This window comes from Panicum virgatum, chromosome 1K, assembly GCF_016808335.1.
Source record: "Panicum virgatum strain AP13 chromosome 1K, P.virgatum_v5, whole genome shotgun sequence".
Taxonomy (NCBI): domain Eukaryota; kingdom Viridiplantae; phylum Streptophyta; class Magnoliopsida; order Poales; family Poaceae; genus Panicum; species Panicum virgatum.
The window spans coordinates 28,089,295-28,112,206 of record NC_053136.1 but is presented as its reverse complement, the minus strand read 5'-3'; the positions used below and the strand labels follow the sequence as shown (position 1 = coordinate 28,112,206).

Below are 22,912 nucleotides of genomic sequence, written 5' to 3'. Positions count from 1 at the left end.
AATATTAAAGGTGGCTTATATAGTATGGCTAACTTCCAGCACTTACTTTTCAGCATTTAAATTTAGTATTTAAATTCTGTAACAACATCGTCGCCGCGAAGGTATGATTGCTCAGTCAGCTGAGGGAGCCTGACGTTCCCGTCGGTGATGCGAACCGAACGCTGAGCTCAAGCAGTGGCCTACTTGAGCTGCTGCCAATATACCAACCATCAGTTGATTTTATTGGGAGTAAATGGTCTGAATTGGAATGAAATTCCCTGTCTACGATGGTACACAGTCAATACACCGTTTCCATAGCGTATGCTTAATGTTGTCCATACGGCGGGAATGGTATGGATGACGGTTCTATAGTGACCGGTAATGTATGAGAACGCTTTCGTGAGTGCTGACACGAAAGGTTCATTTTATATATTGTCAATTTTCTGCAGGTGCGCTAACCCCGAAACCATAATCCTAGGACGACTAGTTAACCGACTAGTTAGATAGCGAGAGACGTATTTACGTATACCACCGAGTCAAAGCGTAAGACCAAAAAGTATTTGGGAATTCTTTTAAGCTGTGAGGATGAATAGGATGTGCATGCATTCAAATTCGAAATCAAAATCAAAAAGAAAACTCAAGTAATTCAATTGGAAAGAAGTTTCGTAAGGACTTTCTAGGTGAAAAAGCTGGTTCTGCTGAAATCTAAAGAACTTGAATTTTTGAACCTGGTAAACCAACTCAAGTTGAAACTGTGAAACCAAATACAGAAAAATAAGTTCGCTTCTTGCTATAAAAATTTGGAAATTTATAGAACAATCTACCTTGGAGAACTTGGTCAGTTTGTAAACTCCCTGTTTCCTGTCTAAATGTAGCAGTCTGGCTAATTAAATTTTTCGATGAACTTAGAGACACTTCCTGAGAAAACGTTCAACATGAAAGTTGTAGATAACTGAACCAAGCATCCCCTGTAAACTTTTGAGAATTTTTAGACAAGCAGTTTGGTTCTAGTGCACGACACAATAGCTCTCTGGAAGTTCTGTTTTCTGAGTTGACAGACCTGCAATGACTTAAGGATATGATCATCTTAGGCTCTGAATTAGACCTCGTCTTGACTAGGAAAGTCATGCACAAATATATTAGGCACCTCCTGTAAAAATTTAAGAATTTTTAGACCAAAACTCTAGCAGATACACAATTATCTTTGCGCTGTCCAGAATCTGTTTAGCAGCGTTAAGCAATTTGATTCGCTATCTTATCATTCTATCTATGTTTACCTGCAAATCTGGACCAAGTGATGAATACCAAAGTTGTTCCAAATATTGTGGCCTATCTGCTCGTAAAATTCCAGACGTATCCAACTTGGAGAGCCCAAGTTATGGTCAAGATACCGCCACTCTGTTTTCTGAAAAACTGGAATTCCAGAGAGGTGGAAACTAAATTTTTCGACCACCTTAACCTCCGAATCAGACTTCGAGTTGAATACCAAAGTTGTAGCAAGTGAAATTATCTACTTTCTGTCAAAATTTCAGAAACCTTCACTGGATAGAAGAAATGTTACAAATTCTTTCGTAACGGCTGATGCTACACAAACTGTTTATCCAGCTTTTGTTGAAGTTCTATTGCGTTACATCTTTGTTCATTGCATCTTGGAAGCTATATGAATCATATCGCTGATGCTTGAACTTCTATCTTTCAGATGGTGGGACCTACTTGTGGAACCCCCGGTGGTTTTCAAGCAAGTGGTAGTGGTGAACCACCACCGCCACCTCAGCCACCTGATCTTGTGGAAGTGCTTGCTGCTCAAACTGAGTTGTTTCGCCAGATCGTTCAAGGGCAGCAACTTCAGTAGCAGCAGCGAGATGGGTCTATATCCATCAACCTCAAGCTGCATGGTATCAGGATTTCTTGAGCACTCAACCCCCTCTATTCCACGTGACGGATGAGCCTTTGGATGCGGACGCTTGGATTCGCACAATCGAGTCCAACTTCTCTCTACTTGTGGTGCCATGTTCTGAGGCAAATAAGGCCCGCTTTGCCGCGCAACAACTTCGCGGTACTGCGCGTCTTTGGTGGGATCATTACAAAGCTATGCTTCCGGCTGATCACATTGTCACTTGGGATGAATTCAAGAATGCATTCAGAGCCCATCATATTCCGGAAGGACTTATGGAAAGAAAATTAAATGAATTTCTGGATCTCACTCAGGGGACTCGAACTGTTATCTGAAACGAACATGGCACCATTTATGCCATTTCGAGTGATTTTGGTGATCGATTAACAACGCAATCAATGGGATTAATACTTTTGTTAAGTGACAATTTCTAGATCCCAGGGATGAAGTAAAAAGGCCATGCAAAGCAAAACATGTAAAAAGAACTCAAAGAAATGCAGAATTGGACGAGTTCTACTGAAATCAGTAGCACCAGAAGAACCGATGCATAGGCATCGGTGCATCCGATGGTTGTCGGATGATCCGACGGCCTGGCTATTGGCACAAGTTTGAGCACCTCTGGAGATCATGTGAAGATCAAGTGAAGCACCGGATGAACCGACGGGTCAAAAAGGGGCATCGGTGCATTGGGCGTCCTATGTTCCAGAGACGATGCAAGTCGCGTAAGAGCCAAGTCTTCAGCACCGGTTGAACCGGTGAAGCATCGGTGCATACCATCGGTGTAATGATGTCAGCTGTCAGGAGAAGACCCTTCAGCACTGGATGAACCGTTGATGCATCGGAACAAAGCATCGGTTCAACCGATGATCACTGTGTCAGCTATCAGGAGCTCAACGACTACTTCGGTTTATGAGTGACCGGATGAACCGATGCTACCCCTGCCAGAGGCATCGGTTCATCCGATGGTACGCAGAATTTTGCTGACCGTTGGAGCAACGGCTACAAGACTTGGTGGCCTATATATACGCCTCACCCCGGCCATTTGAAGATTGCTGGAGTCCCAAGACACCTCATACACATCCAAGAACACCTCCAAGCCATACAAGAGCTCATTGATCATATCCTTACCTTTTAGCACTAGCTTTGTAAAGTGTGAGTGCTAGATTAGCTCTTAGTGAGTGTGATTGCAAGGCCTTGAGCCTTTGTGCTGTGGCTCTCTAGTGAACCAAATCAAGAGCTTGGTGCGCCGGCACCTTGGAGCTTTGAAGCTCGCCGGCAATGTCATCGACTCTCCGACTTGGTGTGGAGCGGCGACGACATCTTTGTGCGGGGGACGTGGAGACCCCCATCCTTTGTGGAGAAGCTCCTTAGTGGAACCCGGGGCCAAGGTGACTGTGATTGTGTTCACGGAAGAGACTTGGTGGCCGAGTAGCAATACTCTTAGTGAGTGCTACAACAACATGGATGTAGGTGTGCCTTTGTGGCTAACCGGACCACGGGATAAACACCCGCATCAAGAGTTTGCTATCTCCTATCTCGCTCTTTAAGCTTCCGCATTTCATACTAGCAATTTGTATGCCTTTACTTTCATAGAGTAGTTTCTTGATAGGAAAGACTATAGGTTGCTAAACTCTTTTGGGATAGGGGTTTCACACTAGAACAACCTAGTTGCACATCTAGATAGCATGTTTTAGTTTAAGTTTTGTGCAAACTAGTTGGAGCCATAGGTCTAAATTTTTATTAGTACCTAATTCACCCCCTCCCCCTCTTAGGCTAGAGCACCCGATTCCTTACATTATCCAATATGTCCAGGCTTTAAATAACTTATGTCATTACACGGGCTATCATGCTAACACTAATGCTAAGAAGCGTGATCATTTCCGCAGAGGCTTGTGCACTAAGCTCAAGGATCATCTGAACCCCATTAAGGTTGATACATATAATGAGCTAGTGAATCTAGCAATCACCCAGAAGGATTATGGCTCACCGTGCTGAGCAAAAGAGGAAAGCACTAGCCGGACCCTCTAGTGCTCCATCACAAAGGTATCGCTTAATGCAACTTACTGCACCTCAAGTTCCTCAGAATGCCCCTCAGCAAGGGCAATGGATTTTCATTCTTCCAAATCAGCAGGGAGTCTCACATTCCCCTGTTCCTCAGCATGCTGGCCCAAGGCTGATTGCTCAACAGCCAGTTCGTCCAAGCAATGCAAAGTGTTGCTTTATTTGTGAGAGTTCTACTCACTTTGCTAGGGACTGCCCTCAGGCCAGACAGCCAAGTCGTGGCCAAGGCTCTAACAAGAGCAAGGGCAAAAAGCAGATGGTTCAAGAGAGGCAGGGAAGCATTAATTTCACTGCACTTGCTGATCTTCCCGAGGGTGCACCAGTGATGATGGGCACATTTTCTATTCACAATAAGCCCACTGTTATATTATTTGATTCTAGTGCCTCACATAGCTTCATTAGTGCCAAATTTGGTGCTAAAATGGGATTCAATTTTTGTCACACCAAAGGGTCGTATCTGATCTCAACATCTGGTGGTAAAGTTGCTTCCAACCAAATAACGAGGGGTGTCCCCATCAAGTTGGGTAGCAAAATCATTGATACAGATCTAATCATTTTGGCACTTGAGGGTATGGATATTATTTTGGGAATGAATTGGATGACTCTGCATAGGGTTACATTGGATGTTTCTTCTCGGGCCGTTGAAATAAATTCACCAAGATATGGAGCCACCATTCTCTACTTGCCATCCCGAGAGTGCATAAATTCTTATGCATTTGCAAAGAAAGAAACCAAACTAGAAGATATTCCTGTGGTATGCGAGTATGCGATGTTTTTCCGGATGACTTGCCCGAAATGCCACCAGATCGGGATATAGAATTCGTTATTGAACTTCAGCCTGGTACCGCTCCTATATCAAAAAGGCCGTACTGAATGCCACCCAAAGAATTAGCTGAACTAAAAATCCAATTGCAATAACTCCTAGACAAGGGTTTTATTCGCCCCAGTGCTTCACCTTGGGGTTGTCCATCCCTATTTGTGATGAAAAGGAATGATAGCTTGAGGTTGTGTGTTGACTACCGATCTCTCAATGCAGTAACCATCAAAAATAAATATCCACTTCCCCGCATTGATGTTCTATTTGATCAGTTGGCTGGTGCTAAAATCTTCTCAAAGATTGACCTTCGCTCTGGCTATCATCAGATCAAGATTCGCCCATGTGATATTCCTAAAACTGATTTCTCAACACGATACGGGCTCTATGAATATTTGGTCATGTCTTTCGGGCTCACAAATGCTCCTTCCTATTTCGTGTATCTCATGAATTCGGTATTCATGCCGGAGCTTGACAAGTTCATCGTGGTTTTCATTAATGATATTCTAATTTATTCCAAGAATGAGGAGGACCATGCTAAACACCTACGCATTGTTCTACAATGCCTTAGAGACCATAAGCTCTATGCTAAATTCTCAAAATGAGAATTTTGGTTGAATAGTGTGAAATTCTTGGGACACACAATTTCGGACCAAGGCATATCAGTCAACCCCAGTAAGGTACAAGAAGTGATGAATTGGAAACCTCCAACCTCCGTTCATCAAATTCGCAGTTTCCTCGGGTTAGCTAGATATTATCGCCATTTTATTCCGGATTTCTCCAGAATAGCTAAGCTCATGACGGAACTGCTGAAGAAAGGAGTAAAATTTGTGTGGGACGAAAATTGTGAAAAAGTATTCCATACATTAAGGGAACATTTGACTACAGCCCCAGTATTAGCTCAGCCAGACAATAGCAAGCCATTTGATGTTTATTGCGACGCATCTGGTACGGGTCTTGGCTATGTCCTTATGCAAGAAAATCGGGTTATTGCTTATGCTTCCCGAGCTCTTCGGCCTCATGAACTCAATTATCCAACTCATGACCTTGAGCTAGCAGCGGTTATCCATGCTCTCAAAATTTGGAGACATTATCTTATGGGTACTCATTGCGATATATACACTGACCATAAGAGTCTCAAATATATTTTCACTCAGAGTGATCTGAACATGAGGCAAAGAAGATGGCTCGAATTAATCAAAGATTATGACCTGGAAGTTCATTATCATCCGGGCAAAGCCAATGTCGTGGCAGATGCACTCAGCCGCAAAGTTCATTGCAACTGCCTTTCAGTTGAGTCTTACAATGAGACCTTATGTGCTGAAATGTAAAAGCTGAATTTAGAGATTGTTCCTCAGGGATCTTTGAGTCACATTTCTGTTGAACCAACACATTTTGACCAAGTCATCATGGCACAGTTACATGATAAAGGTGTTAGAATTATCAAACAGAAATTGTCAGAAGGAGAACAGAAATACAAGTGTTTTCGTCTAGATCACAGAGGGGTTTTATGGTTTGATGGACGCTTGGTCGTTCCTAAGGATCAGAAACTACGAAAGTAAATTCTTGACTAAGCACGCCTCTCTAAATTCTCAATCCACCCTGGTAGCACCAAAATGTACCAAGACCTTCGGCAAAATTTTTGGTGGACATGAATGAAGAGGGAAATTGCTAAATATGTTGCAGAGTGTGACACTTGTCAGAGGGTAAAAGCCAGTCATTTGAAAGTTGCTGGAACTCTCCAACCTCTGCCTATTCCATCATGGAAATGGTACGACATCAGCATGGATTTTATTGTCGGCTTACCCAATACCTCGCAACATCATGATTCTATCTGGGTTATTGTTGATCGGCTCAGAAAAAAACAGCTCACTTTATTCCGGTTCACACTACCTATATAGCCAAGAAGTATGCTGAGATTTATCTTGACCGTATCATATGCCTCCAGGTACCCAAGACGATTATTTCTGATCGTGGTGCTCAGTTTATTGCACGTTTTTGGGAACAACTCCAGGAAGCTCTTGGAACCAAATTGATCCGAAGCTCTGCTTATCATCCTCAGACTGACGGTCAAACTGAGAGAGTAAACCAAATTCTTGAAGATATGCTTAGATCATGTGTCATTCATTATGGCAGGAATTGGGACAAATGTTTACCTCTAGCTATCAAGCTAGTTTGAAAATGGCACCCTTTGAAGCCTTGTACGGTCACAGGTGTCGAACTTCTTTGAGTTGCTCACAAACTGGTGAGCGTAAAATATTCAGATCTGATTTAGTGGTCGAGGCTGAGGAACAAGTAAAAGTGATACAAGAAAATTTAAGGGCAGCTCAGTCGAGGTAGAAGAGCTATTTTGATAAAAGGAGCAAGCCTTTGCAATTTAAGGTGGGTGACCATGTTTACCTACGGGTTTCTCCAACCAAAGGCGTTCAACGCTTTGGAATCAAAGGCAAATTAGCTCCTCGCTACATCGGACCTTCTGAGATCATCGAAACGTGTGGACCAGTGGCTAATCGATTGACCCTTCCCTCGCAACTCGACGCAATCCATAATGTGTTTCATGTATCTCAATTAAAGAAATGTGTCCGAGTTCCTACGGAAATTATTGAACAACAAGAGATCTTCGTAGAACCCAACCTTTCTTATGATGAACATCCTGTCAATATCCTTGATCAAAAAGAAAGAAGTACTCGTCGAAAGGTGGTCAAAATGTATAAAACTCAGTGGAACCATCACACTAAAGAGGAAGCTACCTGGGAGACTGAAAGTTATCTCAATCAACACTATCCGAGTTTTCTTCCATCTACCCCAGGTACCTCCATATCCGTCTCTGTTTGTTTATCCAATCTCGGGACGAGATATTTTTTTAAGGAGGGTAGGTTGTGACACCCTAGGTGTTTAAAAGTCAATCAAAATACAAAGGAAACAATTAGTTGAATTAATGAGAGAGCAAACAAGTATTAAATGACAACAAAAGATAAAGGAAATTAAAATTCAAACTTTGTGTTCACAATGGGAGGGCAAATAAAGAATGATCCAACTATATTTCATGTACAAATCACCTCACCAAAATATTGTACACAAAAATTATGGTACATTTAGTCACATGTGCTTAATTGGAAGTGGGCCCAAAATCAACTCAAATAAATAATTCAAATCAATCCTTTTTAGGAGCTTTTGAACCTTTTAAAATAACTCACAAACTATTGTTCAAATGAAAAAGTGCCTGAAATGAAAGTTATAGATCTCAAAAATCTAAACAAAAATGGTATTCAAAAGTTTTTCATTTGAGGTCAAGATGAAGGAGAAAAATTGAGTTTACAGAATTAATGTTGAACTTCAATCTATTTACGAGTCTTTCACTAAGTCTCTCTCTCTCTCCCCTTTCTCCCTCACGCCGTCCGTACGCCGGCACCCCGGGGACGGCAAACTCCTCCAGTCTCGTGCGATTCCGCCCTCGGTTTGCCCCCTGGACGTGCCAGCTAGCTTCGCGGGCACTGGACACGCGTCCTGGGCCACTCGGACGCTCGCCACACCACCCCGCGCAGCCCTGCAGTGCCGCCATCGCCGTTTGGTCGCGTCGTCAACGCCGTCTGCCTTTGCCGGACGCAAAACTAGTTTCCCCAGACGACGTGCTGTGTCCCAGACCATCCTTCCCCTCCTCCTTGCCTTAAAAGGGAGCCAAGCCCTGCACGCGCGCACAGCCGCCGCCGCCCGCCATTGACGCCGGCGAGCTCCAGCTCGCCGTGGCGCCACCTCCCCAGACCCGCATTGCTCCAAATAGGCACCCCACGACCTGCGCCATATCCTCCTGAAGCTAAACCACCCCGTCATCGCCCTTGCTCCTCACCAAGACGCCGCCGTCCTGGAGCAGAGCTGCCGCCGGCTGCCGTCCGCCATGGCGCTGCCTCTTCCGTCCATCTCCGCGAGCCCCAAGACCCTCCAGAGGTAGCCCTCGGTCCCCTATCTCTTTTCCCCAGCGGGGCCCCCACCTCCAGCGACCATCCTCGCCGAGAATAGCGCCGCTGTCCCCTCCTCTGTTCCCAACCGGCCAGGGACCTCTAGTTAGAAGAAACCAAAGATCCAGGGGTCCAAGTGTAAAAACAACATACATCTCAAAAAAAAGAGTGTAAAAACAACATGAACTCTAGAACTTGAATCAGTGAACTTTGAAAATCCCTAGAAATTTGTATAAAAATAAGAAAAATACAAATCCAAATGTTTTGGAATACTTGCAACAAGATATACAAATTTTGTTACATGCACATCTTCAGAATATGTACACATTTTAATCTAGGGAAAAGATTAGATTAAGTGGGCTATGTTTGTTCTAGGAGTTGTGCTCATCAACTATCTGCGATTTTTGGCTAAAATGTGTCTTGTACTGTTTCTAGAGTTTGTTAAAACTTTGAACCCAAAGGGACATCATTTACTAACTCAAAACTCCAAGATTCCTAGATCTGCTAGCTTTGTTCATGTATTATTTCTGGTAGAAACATTGTAGTTCTGTATCTAAAACTTTTTTCTTGCATGAATGACACTAAAACCTTACTGTTGAGCAAGTTTGGGAATTTTTAGATCTGTTTAACTATATATTTGAATTAAAGCTTGTTAAGAAGGTTTAAATGGTGATAAATAGTTACTGTACTTAGAAAAACCTGGAAAACTTTGTGGAACTTAATCCTGGTCATATATTAATGGCTGCAAAATTTAAGATCCAGAAACACTCTAGAACTTTCTGTGCTATTTAGTTTTGTTAGATGTGGTTTAAATTTGTCGAATTTATTACTTCTGTTTTAATACTAGAAAAATTCTGAAACATTTACAGTATGTTTAGAACCATGTGTAGACTTCTCTGTGAAATTTTGAGCTCCAGAACTGTTGTAGTTTGATCTGTGTAAATTCATCTCCTTTTAAATATGATCTGTTTTGAGTATTTTTCATGTATACATGCTTTACTATTTTTGTCTGAAATTTAAACTGTAAGTTGCTGATTAGATTTACTACCTTGATTAAATTTTGTAGAACCAGAAACTGTTACTAGCTTATGAAGTTAAATAGTTAAACAATTTCATGTATAGAGTTTGGAAATAAAAATCGCCACCTAGTTCATTTTATGAAGCAAAGTAAAGTTATAAACTACTCTATAAACGATTGCCCAGTAAATAAAGTTAACTAGGATCACCACAAGAAACCATCTTTTGTTGGACTACAACTTTATAGTGAATGAAAGAAATGAGTTTGTATCATGTTGTAATAAAATTCATTATTGCATTCATATAGAAACTGACAATCTCGCTGACGGTACCTACGAGTTGGTGCCAACGCACGAGGCCGACACCGCTGATGCGCAATTGAATGCCCTTGAGATGATCCAAGACCCGAACCAAAGTTCGGAAGAGCCCAAGGCTAGCAGTGCCCAAGAAGGCAAGCCCCGGTGCATCTAATGCCTATTATTTTTAATCTATGCAATATATGTTGTACTATTATTTATTTGTGCATTTACGCTCAGACGTTGGTTGAAACCTTAGATGCATGATCCTAAGTTCCTATGGTTTGTTACCCGGTTACACCGACTAGATGCTCTGCTAACTAGGACCGGTAAAAGTCGAGTAGTTTCTGCTAGTCGCGAGATTATAGGATCTAAATGTTTTATCACATCCTACAATCATAGACTTACAGCGGGATCATGGGACCCGTCCGTGTAGGAATAATGTACTAAGGCCGCAGTGTGTGGTAGTGGTTGTTAAGTGTTTGAACGTACTAGCCACATGACGAGAATATGGTAATCAGTAAGCTCGTTACCTGATTGGACCGGCAAGTGGACTTCTCCCACCCTCTTGAATTCGTTCCCTAGAAAGTACACGTGCTGGCACGACCCGGCATAGTCCGTAGTCCGTGGGGCCATGTACTTGAGGGGGGTGGCCCTGATCCACAACCCAGAAAGAAAGGGGAAAGGTTGCTTGGGGTGACCCTTCGATGCTCCAGGCGTGTGTGCTAGGTTTGCCTTGCAAGGTTAATAAACTCGATTCAAATCATTCCGCCGCTCACGGACAATGAGACTGCTTAATACTTTTGCCACATAGAGTAACAAGTGAAATAGATGCTTATCTAGAATGGTTAATTGAACTAGAATATGGACAAGTTGAAATCTGAAACTAAGGACCTACTCTTAGTCGCTTTTTCGGCAAAACAAACCCCTCTAGCCAAAAAGTCTTGCATGTCTAGTTAAGTGGATAAGTTATATCTGTTGACGGGTAAGTCTTGCTGAGTATTAGTATACTCAGCCTTGCTTGTGGCTTTGTTTTTCGGGTGAGAACTTTGAAGATTTGTTTCCTGATTTAACTGCTTTACCTCCGGGTTTGTCTGTGGAGTGGGTTGCTTCCCCGACCAATGCTAACTCTATACATTGATGTCTCGTACGGGCTTCATCGTGACATCATTTTATCTTTAGCTACCGTGTTTTTATTCTTCCATTGCAATAATAAACTCTGATGAACTGTTGTAGATAAGACTTTTGTAGTACTTGTCTTAATTTCAGAGCTGGTATGTAATAATTTTTAAATTTTCGCTACAAGACTCTGTGATGTATGAAATGCGTATTGTTGTACTCTCTAGACTCGTCTTCGTGTAAGGTTTGCTTACTCGATCCCAGTTTTTCATGGCTTTAATCGAGATTTTACTCGAGGAACTGCCGAGGTACGCGTGAGTTGGATCAGAGCTGCCTTTGCAATGATGGTTAGAGCACTAATGCAATTTATTTTGGGTGCTTCCGCCACACTTTGCAAATCAACAATTCTTTCTACTCAAAATTCATTTTATTTAGTACGTGATCCAGAGCTTGAAATGCCTTAACCATTTCAAATAATTTCCTTGCATTATATATGGTACTTCAAATCTCCCTCTAATGCCTGGAAATGCTCGTTATTAAAATAAATCCAGCGTACGTGCCATAAATAGGTCCTCCTTGAGAGGTTCTAAATACTTAATGGTTGACGGAAATCGAAATCTTATGTTGATCCCAAATTTTCTGTGTATGCCCATCAATGTACGCTGTGGTGGTGAGATTGGTACGTATACAACGTAACCTAATCTTACGCAAATTAGGAAATCTTCATGGATTCCCGCGCACTAAATGCATATAGGGGATATGCAGTTGATCATAAGTTAGGAGTGTGTAAATCTACCTAACCCCAACATCAAGTTGGTAAATAGCAATTCTCTAACAGTGGTCCTCTGTTCTTTTGATGTCTTTCTTATAGATTCCATTTGTTCCTTTGGATATTTAACTGAATTCTAAAGCCAAAACAATTGTTTTAAGGCATATAAATTCAGTAGTGTTCAGAATAATGAGCTCACAACTTGAGCCATTATTTACCAAATGCATGGTTGAGTGTGGATACTTCACACACTCTAGATCATTTTATAGATGAATCTTTATAACCATGAAATGCCTGATCTGTCTATACAATGTTTGTATCGGACTCAAACATATTCTCTTGAATATGATCAAGGAATCTTAGACACTGAAATATTTTTTAAGATAAGAGGGTCTTAAAATCTGTTTCACTGTGGCACTTGTCATAACCACTCTTTTGAAAAAATATGAACAATTGAATTGCTAATAATTTTTCAACTAATCCCATAGGATGGGCAAGTTGATCATTCCAAATTTGGAATGCATCAACAGTGTGAAAAATTATCTTATACGCAACATCTTATACTGAAATGATTGTATGCATAATACAATCAAAATGAGACTTATCTCATTAGTTATATGCCATATCCAATAATGTCTTTTTGTGTTTCCAAACGAAAACACATTTGGATATCTCTATAATTTGGTAAGATATGAGTCAAATTAGGACATAATTAAATATCCGCAATTGCTAACTCATATCCATAGGAAGAATGATAGTGGTAGAACAAACCAAACTATCATTGCATCGCATCAACGATGGCCAAAAATATTCCCTCTTGCGAACGGACCAAAGGTTCGGTGGCTAGCTCCGGCAGTGGCCGAGCTGCCCACCACGGTTCGAATCCCGTCGGGGTTCAACGTGGTGTGGCATCGGGGATTTCCCTAGTGGGGTGCTGGGGTGCGTGTGTGCGTGCGTGTGATAGGTGTGTGCGTGTATAAGCCTCGGCAGGCGCGTCCTCGGACTTCCCGGCAGCCCATCTGCGTTGAGCGTGCGGTCAGCGTGGGTGCCCAATTGAGTTCTTATATGATTCCCTAGTGCTCCTGGGTGCTTTCAAAAAAACAAAAATATTCCCTCTTCTTGTCATAAGAACCAGAAATATTTTGCTTCCCCAATTATAGAGTTTGTGGTAAAAAGGATGTCCACGAGGCACATACCATTCCCACATTGGAATGATTCCCGGACTATCTATATTTATATATGACAAGGATTCAATGAAATTCTCATCTAATATATAGAAATCCATAAATATTATCAAGTATCAAATTCATAATATGATACCTACAATACTTATGCGTTGACAATGAGTATTACAACATCTTTGATGTATAACGAACAACCCCTAATTGAGGTTCATGAAATTTTTCCCTTAGCCAATGGGATAAAACCATTGCTATTTTCCACTGTCCATGTAGGATAATGATACAACTAGAGCGAGTTCATCAAACTCCTCTGAAGTCAATATCCAACATGTGACAGTCCATTAATTTAATTAATTTACACCTAAGGTAAATTAAAAATCACTATGGTGATGTTGTAATCTCCAATGCAAAATTTTGGGGGGTCTATATCTTCTTGTTGTTTTGGATAATTGGAGGTAGTCAACAAAACTTCAAACCTCACAACAATTAGAGGTAGTCACAAGATGTGTATACCTCATAGACAATCATTATTAATATGGCACACACATAGTAGATAATCTCTATGTCCGAAACATAGAGTAGATCTCTCAGTAGTAGACAAATAAATTGCTGCTATAGGCACGGTCTCTAGGCTGATATATTCAAATGAATATACCGCAGCCAATGCCTAAGACTCTACTACCTGTGTGTAACCTTTAATAATGAATGATGGTAGTCACCATAAAAGTGTACCATTCGTATATTTCCAAAACACTTATTTGGGAGAACACAACGTAGGTAATCATCAAGTTTAAAATAAATGTGATGTAGACCTCTCAGCAATGGGCGAATAATCGCTGCCATAGGCACGGTCTCTGGGCTGAATAATGCAATATGAATTAAACGCAGCCAATGCCTAGGACTCCATTACTTGTGTTAGAATCCCAAATGTATCCAAGATATAGATATAACAATTTTGCATAACCCCTCAATAATTAAGAAATTCTTAATTAAGAGAAACAATCTTTGCTAAAATGTTACTTATAGAAAAATAACCAAATTAACAATGTTAATAAAGTACTCTACCATATTGATACTGTTTAATTCAAATATTAAAACAGAAAATTTACTAAGCACATAGTGCTATAGATGGATAGTGGCATAATTTGCGCAAATCCTTTAGGGATCAAAGCAAAAATTCCACTTTTTATGTTAGCCTTACTAGCAAAAATGGTTTGGCTGCCATTTTGCCCTTTCTAGACTAGGCCAATATGTGCCTAAATACAACCATCATTAATTAAGCATCACTTAATTAAGAGAATCCGATTTTATTGCAATTAAAATCATTGCCAACCAACAAAAATGATAAACTATTTATGTTTACATATACAATTTTCTGGTCTCAAAAGCAAACAATGTTATAGGAGTAAAGATTCTACCATACAAATTCTGTCAGAATCCATGACTAAAACAGAAAAAACATAGACACAGAAAACTTATGTAAACACTAAACGGTGAAAAGTCTGCAATATAATATCTTATGATGCAATTTCTAAAAGACTCATAGGTTTAATATTTACTCTAGGTAAATAATTTGCATCACAAGACATTTAAATACAAGGTTTAAAATAAGCATTTATATCATCAATTATAAATGCAATATATTGCAGTGTTGTATATAGGCTAGGGGCTAAAACAAAATAATCTAGGGCCTCAAATATAAATATGTAGAACTAAATCATCTAAAACGTAAATAGATGAACTTCAAGGAGTCTTATTGCAATTTTGTAGAGGAAACAGTGGGGCTGGGCTCGGCCTGTGGCGGTTCGGCTCGGCCGGCCTTTGGGCGGCCCACCTTGGCGTGGCCTGCTGCGGCCTGCCACAGACCCGATAGGCTCGGCTCGAGTAACAGGGGGAGGGGCGGTTAGGGGACCCTAACCAGCCGCCACCCCGTGAACCACCGCCGCCGCTTGGCCTTTGCGCCATCGCGCCCCTTGCCCCGATTGCCCCTGTGCGCCAGCGCCAGAAATCACCGCCGGTGGTGTGCGCCACTGCCTACAGCCCTTAGAGCTGCTGCCGTGAGCCATTGGCGCCGCCGTCCGCGCCTCTTGCGGTGGTGAGCGTCGCCGCGCCGTGGCCCATGGGCCCTGTTCGTCGAGCCGCCCGGCGCCGTAGCGCCACTGCAGAGTGCCGCCGGTGCTACCGGGCTCTCCTCCTCTCCCCCTGAAGAGCCGCCGCCTGCACCATGCGCGGATGCACCGCCGCCTTGCCACTACTAGCCGCCCATGTTGCAGAAGTAGAGGACGGAGGAACGTCCAGACCAGCGCCGGCGACCTCCCAGTGGAAGAACGAGGAACTCGTCCTCCATTGCATCGAAATGTAAGATTGCAGTGTCCGTTCTTACTTGTCGAAGGTAACGCCTCGTGGCCTTGTTTCCATGTGAATCTTCTTACGACGAAATTTGGCCGGAAACTCGAGCAGGGATTGGGCCACGTCGCTCGTAAATAATAACCGTCGGATCTTTAGCACATAGTATCTCAATCGTCAGTTCAGCTGCTGCGATCGGGCTTCCTCCCAAAGCCAGCCATCGGACCTTTTCTAGAGCCATCGAGATGTTCCTGCACCTCTCGCGAGAAAGAGGCCCGGCAACAAGATAAACCACCCCCCACCGTCGCATCTCCTCCTCAACTCAGAGGGAGAAAAAAAACCAGGTCCACTTCCGCTATTCCCCAACCCTAGCTATTCCAATCGTTGCGACGCTTCCGATTTTCCGCCGGCGACAAAAAAAAAAGAGCATCGACGAAAGAGGTACGCACCCGTTGAAATCTCATCTACATCTCAAGTTCCCAGCAATTGTTCAATTTGGGTACTTCCATTCACTTTGCGATTGTTCAATTTGGGCGCTTCCATTTATTTTGCGCAATTACCCAGTCATCAAAGTAAATCCGGCGTCCTGCGTTACTCGTCAGATTAGCAGCGATAGAGAGGGCGGCGGCGCATCGCATCGAACAACCGGCAGTCCGGCGCCCTTACACTAAAGATGCAGGCTGCGTTGATGCTGCACCGGCAGTCACAGACGCGCCCCGGTCGCCGGCGTCTGCCGGCACCGCGCTAGCTCTTCTCCTCACCCGCACCTGTCCAGCTCCTACACGCGGCCGGAGCTAAGCGCTCCTACAGGCGGCACGCATCTCCACCAAGCTATCATGTGCGGTGCAACCCTCGCTCTGGGCCTCCGGGACCTCCGTGGACCCAGCCATTCCCTTCTCACGCCGTGCAAGAAAGAAAAAAAAAGAAGGGGAAGGAGAGAATAGAAATTATATGCAGTCCAGAGGATGATGAACCGCCAAGCAGGTACATTTCTTTAGTTCCAGTGATTACGAAGCTTCACAGAAGCCAGAAGGTTCTTGCCTAGCCGCCCATTGACTGACCAGCCTGGCAGCCTTCATGGCCCATCATGAAGTCGTTGCTGCCTTGCCCTTGTCAAATTCTATAGTTCTGTGTGTGTGACAAAATAATATACATAATATAAATATTAGATCCAAATAAAATCACTCGAATTACAATATATATCGCTTTGACATGTTGCTAAAATCTGTGTACTGTACACTTACTAAATTATGTATTTTTCCTATGTCTGATTGCAGTGCCAAGAGAAAAAAGAAAGATATAATAATCAACTAAAAATAAAGAGAAGGTACGTACCTGCATCATATTAGCATCTTCCAACTTCCATTGTGCATATGGAATGATAATAGTACAGGCTCATTTTAGACATCCCATTAAGAATCCTCTTTTCATGTAGATAAATATTATATCTCAAATTGTAATACAAACTAAGACTTTAACAATATACAAAATTATTAAATGTAACTATCAATCCAGCAAAAATCAGCAACGGGAATAAATGCTTCCAATTTTATTAATTTTGTAGGTTTGTATTGCATTCAACATAATTTTTATTAGTCTTTACAATGGTTTGTAAAACTATTCTAACTATATCTTTCTATCTTGATTTTATTACATCGTTTGATATTTGTAAATAGATATGGCCAAAAGATCATATGAATCATATGAAAATAATAATGAATGTAGACATAATCATAAGAAAAGAAAAAAACAAGTCTATTCTATAGACAATGCAAATTTAGAAAAAGAAGATGCAAAAGTTAGACGACAGGAAAAAGTCAAAGTTAGAAAGCGCAAGCTAGAAGATCTAAAGAATTGCCAAATGATAGAGAACCATACAAAAAAAACAATGCTTAGATATTATCCAAAATAATGCTTATTTATCCTTGCCTTATGGTATGGTTAATTTTCCAGCTGAATATATTCAATATCTGAAAGAAACATACGAGGAAAGATCATACTTGGAAAACCAGAATACAAATGCAAATATTGCGATGCCATATTTTGGTTTGATGAAAGAAATAAAAAAGATACTGAGCGCAATCATGGAGAAGTAATGTACTCCAATTGCTGCAGATATGGAAAAATCAAAATACCTAAATTTAGAGAACCCCCGCCATATTTAAAGAGGTTACTTGATCCAAAAGGCGACAAAGACGCAAAACATTTCCTGCAGAAAATCAGACAATATAATAGCCTGTTTGCATTTACATCCATGGGAGGCAATATTGAGAACAAAATTAACCATGGAGAAGGTCCATATGTCTTTCGAGTAAATGGACAAATACATCATCGCATAGGATCATTATTACCTGAGCCAAATAAATCACCAAAGTTCGCTGAACTATACATATTTGATACAAAAAATGAAATAGAAAATAGAATACGAGCACTAACCAGTGAAGATACCAACGAAAGTGATCTTAATCCAACAATAGTAAAATGTTTAAAAGAATTGCTTGACGAATGCAATCCTTTAGTTAAGATATTCTGCCATGCCCGTGACCTATTAGAAGAATATAAAGGTGTCGATATCAGTATTCAAATTATAGGTGCAAATAAAGGTGATCAAATACAATATGAAATGCCACACCCAGAGGAACTAGCTATGTTAATTGTAGGTGATATGACAACAGAAAACTATAAGCGAGATATTATTATTAGAACCCGAAATAATGGCCTACGACGCATATCTATATTTCATCCTGCATACATGCCTTTGCAGTATCCTCTATTATTTCCTTATGGAGAAAGAGGCTTCCAATTAGGCATACAATACCATGATAGTTACAAAACAATACATAAAAACAGTAGTAAAAGAGATACAGTAAACATACATGAATTTTTTAAATACCATATGCATTATAGGCCAAATTAGTCAAATCCTTACTTGTGCTATGGGCGATTATCAAAACAAGCAATAGTTGTTGCACGAGCAATGGAAGATGAAGATCATCTTCAATATATTGCTAGAAATCAATCTAAGCTAAGAGCTGAATATATACAAGGAATATTTGATGCAGTTGATAAAGGATTGAATGAAGCGAACCAAATAGGAAAAGGAGTACTTCTACCTTCTAGCCACGTCGGTTGCAGACGTTATATTATACAAAACTACCATGATGGAATAGCTATTTGTCGTGTATATGGACCCCCAGATCTTTTTATAACATTCACATGTAATCCTAAATGGCCAGAAATAGCATTAGCAATATTAGAGAGACAACAACCTAATGATAGATGTGATATAATAGTACGTGTGTTCCATATGAAGCTGCAACAATTACTAGATGACATACGCTCAGGTTCAATCTTTGGACCTATATTAGCAATATTATATTCTATAGAATTTCAAAAAAGGGGTTTACCTCATGTTCATATCTTAGTTTGGATAGAAAAGAAAGGAAATGAAATAACAACAGAAATAATAGATTCTTGGATATCTGCTGAAATACCAAACCCAACAATAGATCCTTTAGGGTATATACTTGTATCCGAACATATGATGCATGGACCTTGTGGAGAGAAAAATTGGAACTGCCCATGCATGAAAAAAGGTAGATGTTCTAAATTTTATCCAAAAGAATTTCAAGAAGAGACTACTTTTACCGATACAGGTTTTACAATGTATCGTAGGCGAAACAATGGAATCTTTATACGTAGAGATAACCACAACTTAGATAACAGATGGGTTGTTCCGCATAATTTACAATTACTCAAAAAATATCAAGCCCATATAAATGTAGAATATGTAAACAAAAGCAAGCTTTTAAAATACTTATGCAAATATGTAAATAAAGGACCTGACCAAGCAAGTATAATTTTCAAACGCATTAAAAAAGCACAGGATGAAACTAAAGATGAAGAAACCAAGGATATAGATGAAATCAAAGAATATTTGGATTGTAGGTATATATGTGAACAAGATGCACTCTGGAGATTGCTTGTCTATGAAATACACTATCATTGGCCTCCAGTCGAAAGGCTACCCGTGCATCTGCCACTAATGAATATTGTTAAAATGAGAAAAAATGCTAAATTAAAAGACATTATTGATAATCCAAAAAATCACAAAACAATGCTCACTGAATGGTTTACCGCTAATAGAGAACATATTGAGGCAAGAGAACTTACATACTGTGAATTTCCATTAAAGTGGAGATGGGAGGAAAAAAACAAAAAAATGGACAAAAAGACAGCATGGCTTTAAAATTGGACGATTATATTACGTGAATCCTTGCGAAGGAGAACGTTTCTACCTCCGTATGCTTCTCATGATAGTAAAAGGTGCAACAAGCTACGCGGATATACGAACATATAATGGAACTGTATATCAAACTTTCAAAGAAGCTTGTGCAGCACGAGGACTACTAACTGATGACAACGAATGGTATAACACGTTTGAAGAAGCTACTACCTGGGCTACATCTTCTCAATTACGGAATTTATTTTGCATAATGCTAGCATACTGTGAAATAAAGGACGAAAGAGAATTCTTTAATAAAAACTGGAAAAAAATGGTTGATGATATCGAAAGACAGTTAACACTTAAACATTACCCAATTAAATATATTACTATTGAAACTGAACTTCAGAACTTACTATTACAAGATTTAGAGGAAATTTTAAGCAGGAATGGACAGCAAATCGCTAATTATAATCTGCCATGTAGGTGCATACACCATGAACTAGATACAAGCAACAAACTGATCCAAGAAGAAATGAACTATGATATACAGTATTTAGAAGAAGAATCTAATAAATTATATTCACAACTAAATAAAAGACAGAAGGAAGCTTTTCATGAAATTGTTGATTCTGTTTTAAACAACAGACCACAATTCTACTTTGTCTCCGGACATGGAGGAACTGGCAAGACTTTTTTGTGGAACACAATTGTATCATACATTAGAGCCAAAAAAAATAGTTCTAACAGTTGCATCATCTGGAGTAGCTTCTTTACTACTTCCAAATGGACGAACAGCTCATTCAAGATATCGAATACCTATTGATATAGATGAAATGTCAATATGTGACAAAAAACGAGGGACAAAACTTGCTAAATTACTTATCGAAACTAGCCTCATTATATGGGACGAAGCCTTGATGACAAATAAACAGTGTTTTAAAGCCTTTGACAGGTCACTCAAAGATATAATGTCTGAAGTAACTCAAGAAGCTGTCAATATACCATTTGGTGGAAAGGTCGTTGTCCTAGGTTGTGATCCTAAGCAAATACTTCCAGTCGTACAAAATGGCTCAAAATCTCAGATTATAAACGCCTCAATTATTAAATCATATCTTTGGAACAATGTTAAAATATTATTCCTAACTGAAAATATGCGTCTGCAAAAGGTAAATCCATCGACTCCTGAATATGAAGAGCTAGAATCTTTCAATAACTGGATATTAAGCATTGGAAATTGAACTATCATAGGTGAAACAAATATTGCTACTGACTCTACGTTGATAGAGATACCAAAAGCGCTACTAATACAAACGTCAAATAATAAAATACAAGCATTAATAGACTCTACATATCCTGATTTTCAAAGAAGATTTCAGGATGCTGATTATATTAAAGAAAGAGCTATATTAGCAACTACTAATGAAATTGTTGATGAAATAAACGACTACATGGTCAAGCTACTACCAAACCAGGAAAGAGAATACTTGAGCGCAGATACCATATCAAAATGTATAGATGCACCTAACGATGCACAAGTTTTATATCATGTTGACTATCTTAATACACTCAACTCCAACAACTTCCCACCACATAGACTATTACTAAAAGTTGGAGTCCCGATTATGCTATTGAGAAATCTTAACCAGAGCTTAGGACTATGCAATGGAACAAGGCTCATAGTGACACAATTAGGAGATAATGTTATCGAAGCAATAATAATTACAGGAACACACACTGGACATAAAACATACATACCAAGAATTAATCTAACAACAAGAGGAAACCATTGGCCATTTACACTATGCCGACGACAATTTCCAATAAAAGTTTGCTACTCAATGACTATTAATAAAAGCCAAGGGCAAACACTATCAAATGTAGGAATATATTTAAAGAAGCAAGTATTTACCCATGGCCAACTATATGTCGCAGTGTCACGTGTAACAAACAAGACAGGTCTAAAAATATTAATAGAAAATGATGATGGCTCATGTGGCTCAAAAACAGAAAATATAGTATACAAAGAAGTTTTAAATTCAATAGAAAGAAGACCATAGCCAAGACCTAAGTGATCTCATGTCTGTTATTTTATTTACAGATGAGCCTCACCTTGCTCGCTCAACTACTTCCAATACCTGCACATTGTAGCAGCACCTCATCCACTTCAGGGTCAAGCAAGCAGGACCCTGCAAGCATTGTTGCCTGCACCAGCACCACCTCCGCGCATCCAGTTCCAACTCCAGCTCCAGGTTCTGTATTGTCCAGCAGATCTGTTTCTTGCAAAAAGGTAAATTTTCTTTCCCATAGTATAATCAACTTGCTAAATTGTGCTTAGCCCAACATTGTCATGCTACTAGGCCTCTCGGTGTCCACCCACATGCTCAAAATAATTAAGTACAAAGTCATTAATTTGCTACGTTCATTCTATTGCTTGCTCAGTCAGATACCTAGATTAGAAATACTGGTTAAAAATATACAACTATTATATAGCACGCACTGGTCCTGCAACAATCAAATAACAATAGCAGGAAAATTGTTCTACAGTTCCATACAACTATGGAACCACATAATATGCGGCAATGCATATGGCGAGGTCAAATAACACCGAAGTGGGATGTTGGTAACAGCCATCTCAAAAGAAGTAAGTTCTTGATCTGCCACTTCAGAACAGTGTTTTCAAAAATATCGTGTCCTAATATCTTCATATGCAGTCCATTCCGATTACATCACAAATTATACTCTTTCCAATTTTAACAATGCCACTGCATATTTGGTTGACGATACAAGGCAAGACCTATCTTAATTAATGCATCCACAAACATCCCAATACTACACATAAGACTTAAAAGTTGCATGGTCTGCAGTTGGTCTATCCTATTTAAAATTTAATTGACTTGATGTTCCTTTCACACCAGCATTCTCAATTAACATTACTTTGTTGACTTCTTGTATAATTGCGCCTACAGGAGCTACATATCTGGGTGAAGAGTGAAACAGTCATAGAGCCGGTTCCTACAAATCATGAACCCACCTCCATCTAAACACTCCCCCATCCACAGGCACAAGAGTATACTGTTACTCATCTTAGTGCCTGGAATCATAAACATTCAGAGTTGTGCAGTAATTCAAAAGTGCAAATAAATTTGTGTCTGGAATTGCTCTTTGGCATGTAATCTTCTCTTTATGTAAGCATGTTTTCATATCATTTCTATTCGTGAAATACAATTCTTGTGGCTGCTACTACTTAATTTC

General features: G+C 40.2%; 1 long non-coding RNA gene across 6 annotated transcripts; it reads left to right on the top strand.

Moving 5' to 3' along the window:
• Positions 1–15,642: 15,642 nt before the first annotated feature.
• On the top strand, positions 15,643–22,903 carry LOC120701130. 6 transcript variants are annotated; one of them, XR_005685988.1, is made up of 6 exons: positions 15,643–15,873; positions 15,997–16,416; positions 16,710–16,759; positions 17,724–17,726; positions 21,759–22,301; positions 22,627–22,903. It is a non-coding gene; the product is annotated as an uncharacterized LOC120701130 (long non-coding RNA). The 6 variants fall into 6 exon arrangements; XR_005685987.1 differs by having other exon boundaries at positions 15,644–15,873; positions 16,035–16,416; XR_005685989.1 differs by lacking the exon at positions 15,997–16,416 and having other exon boundaries at positions 15,659–15,873; positions 21,759–21,947; positions 22,205–22,301.
• Positions 22,904–22,912: the final 9 nt, after the last annotated feature.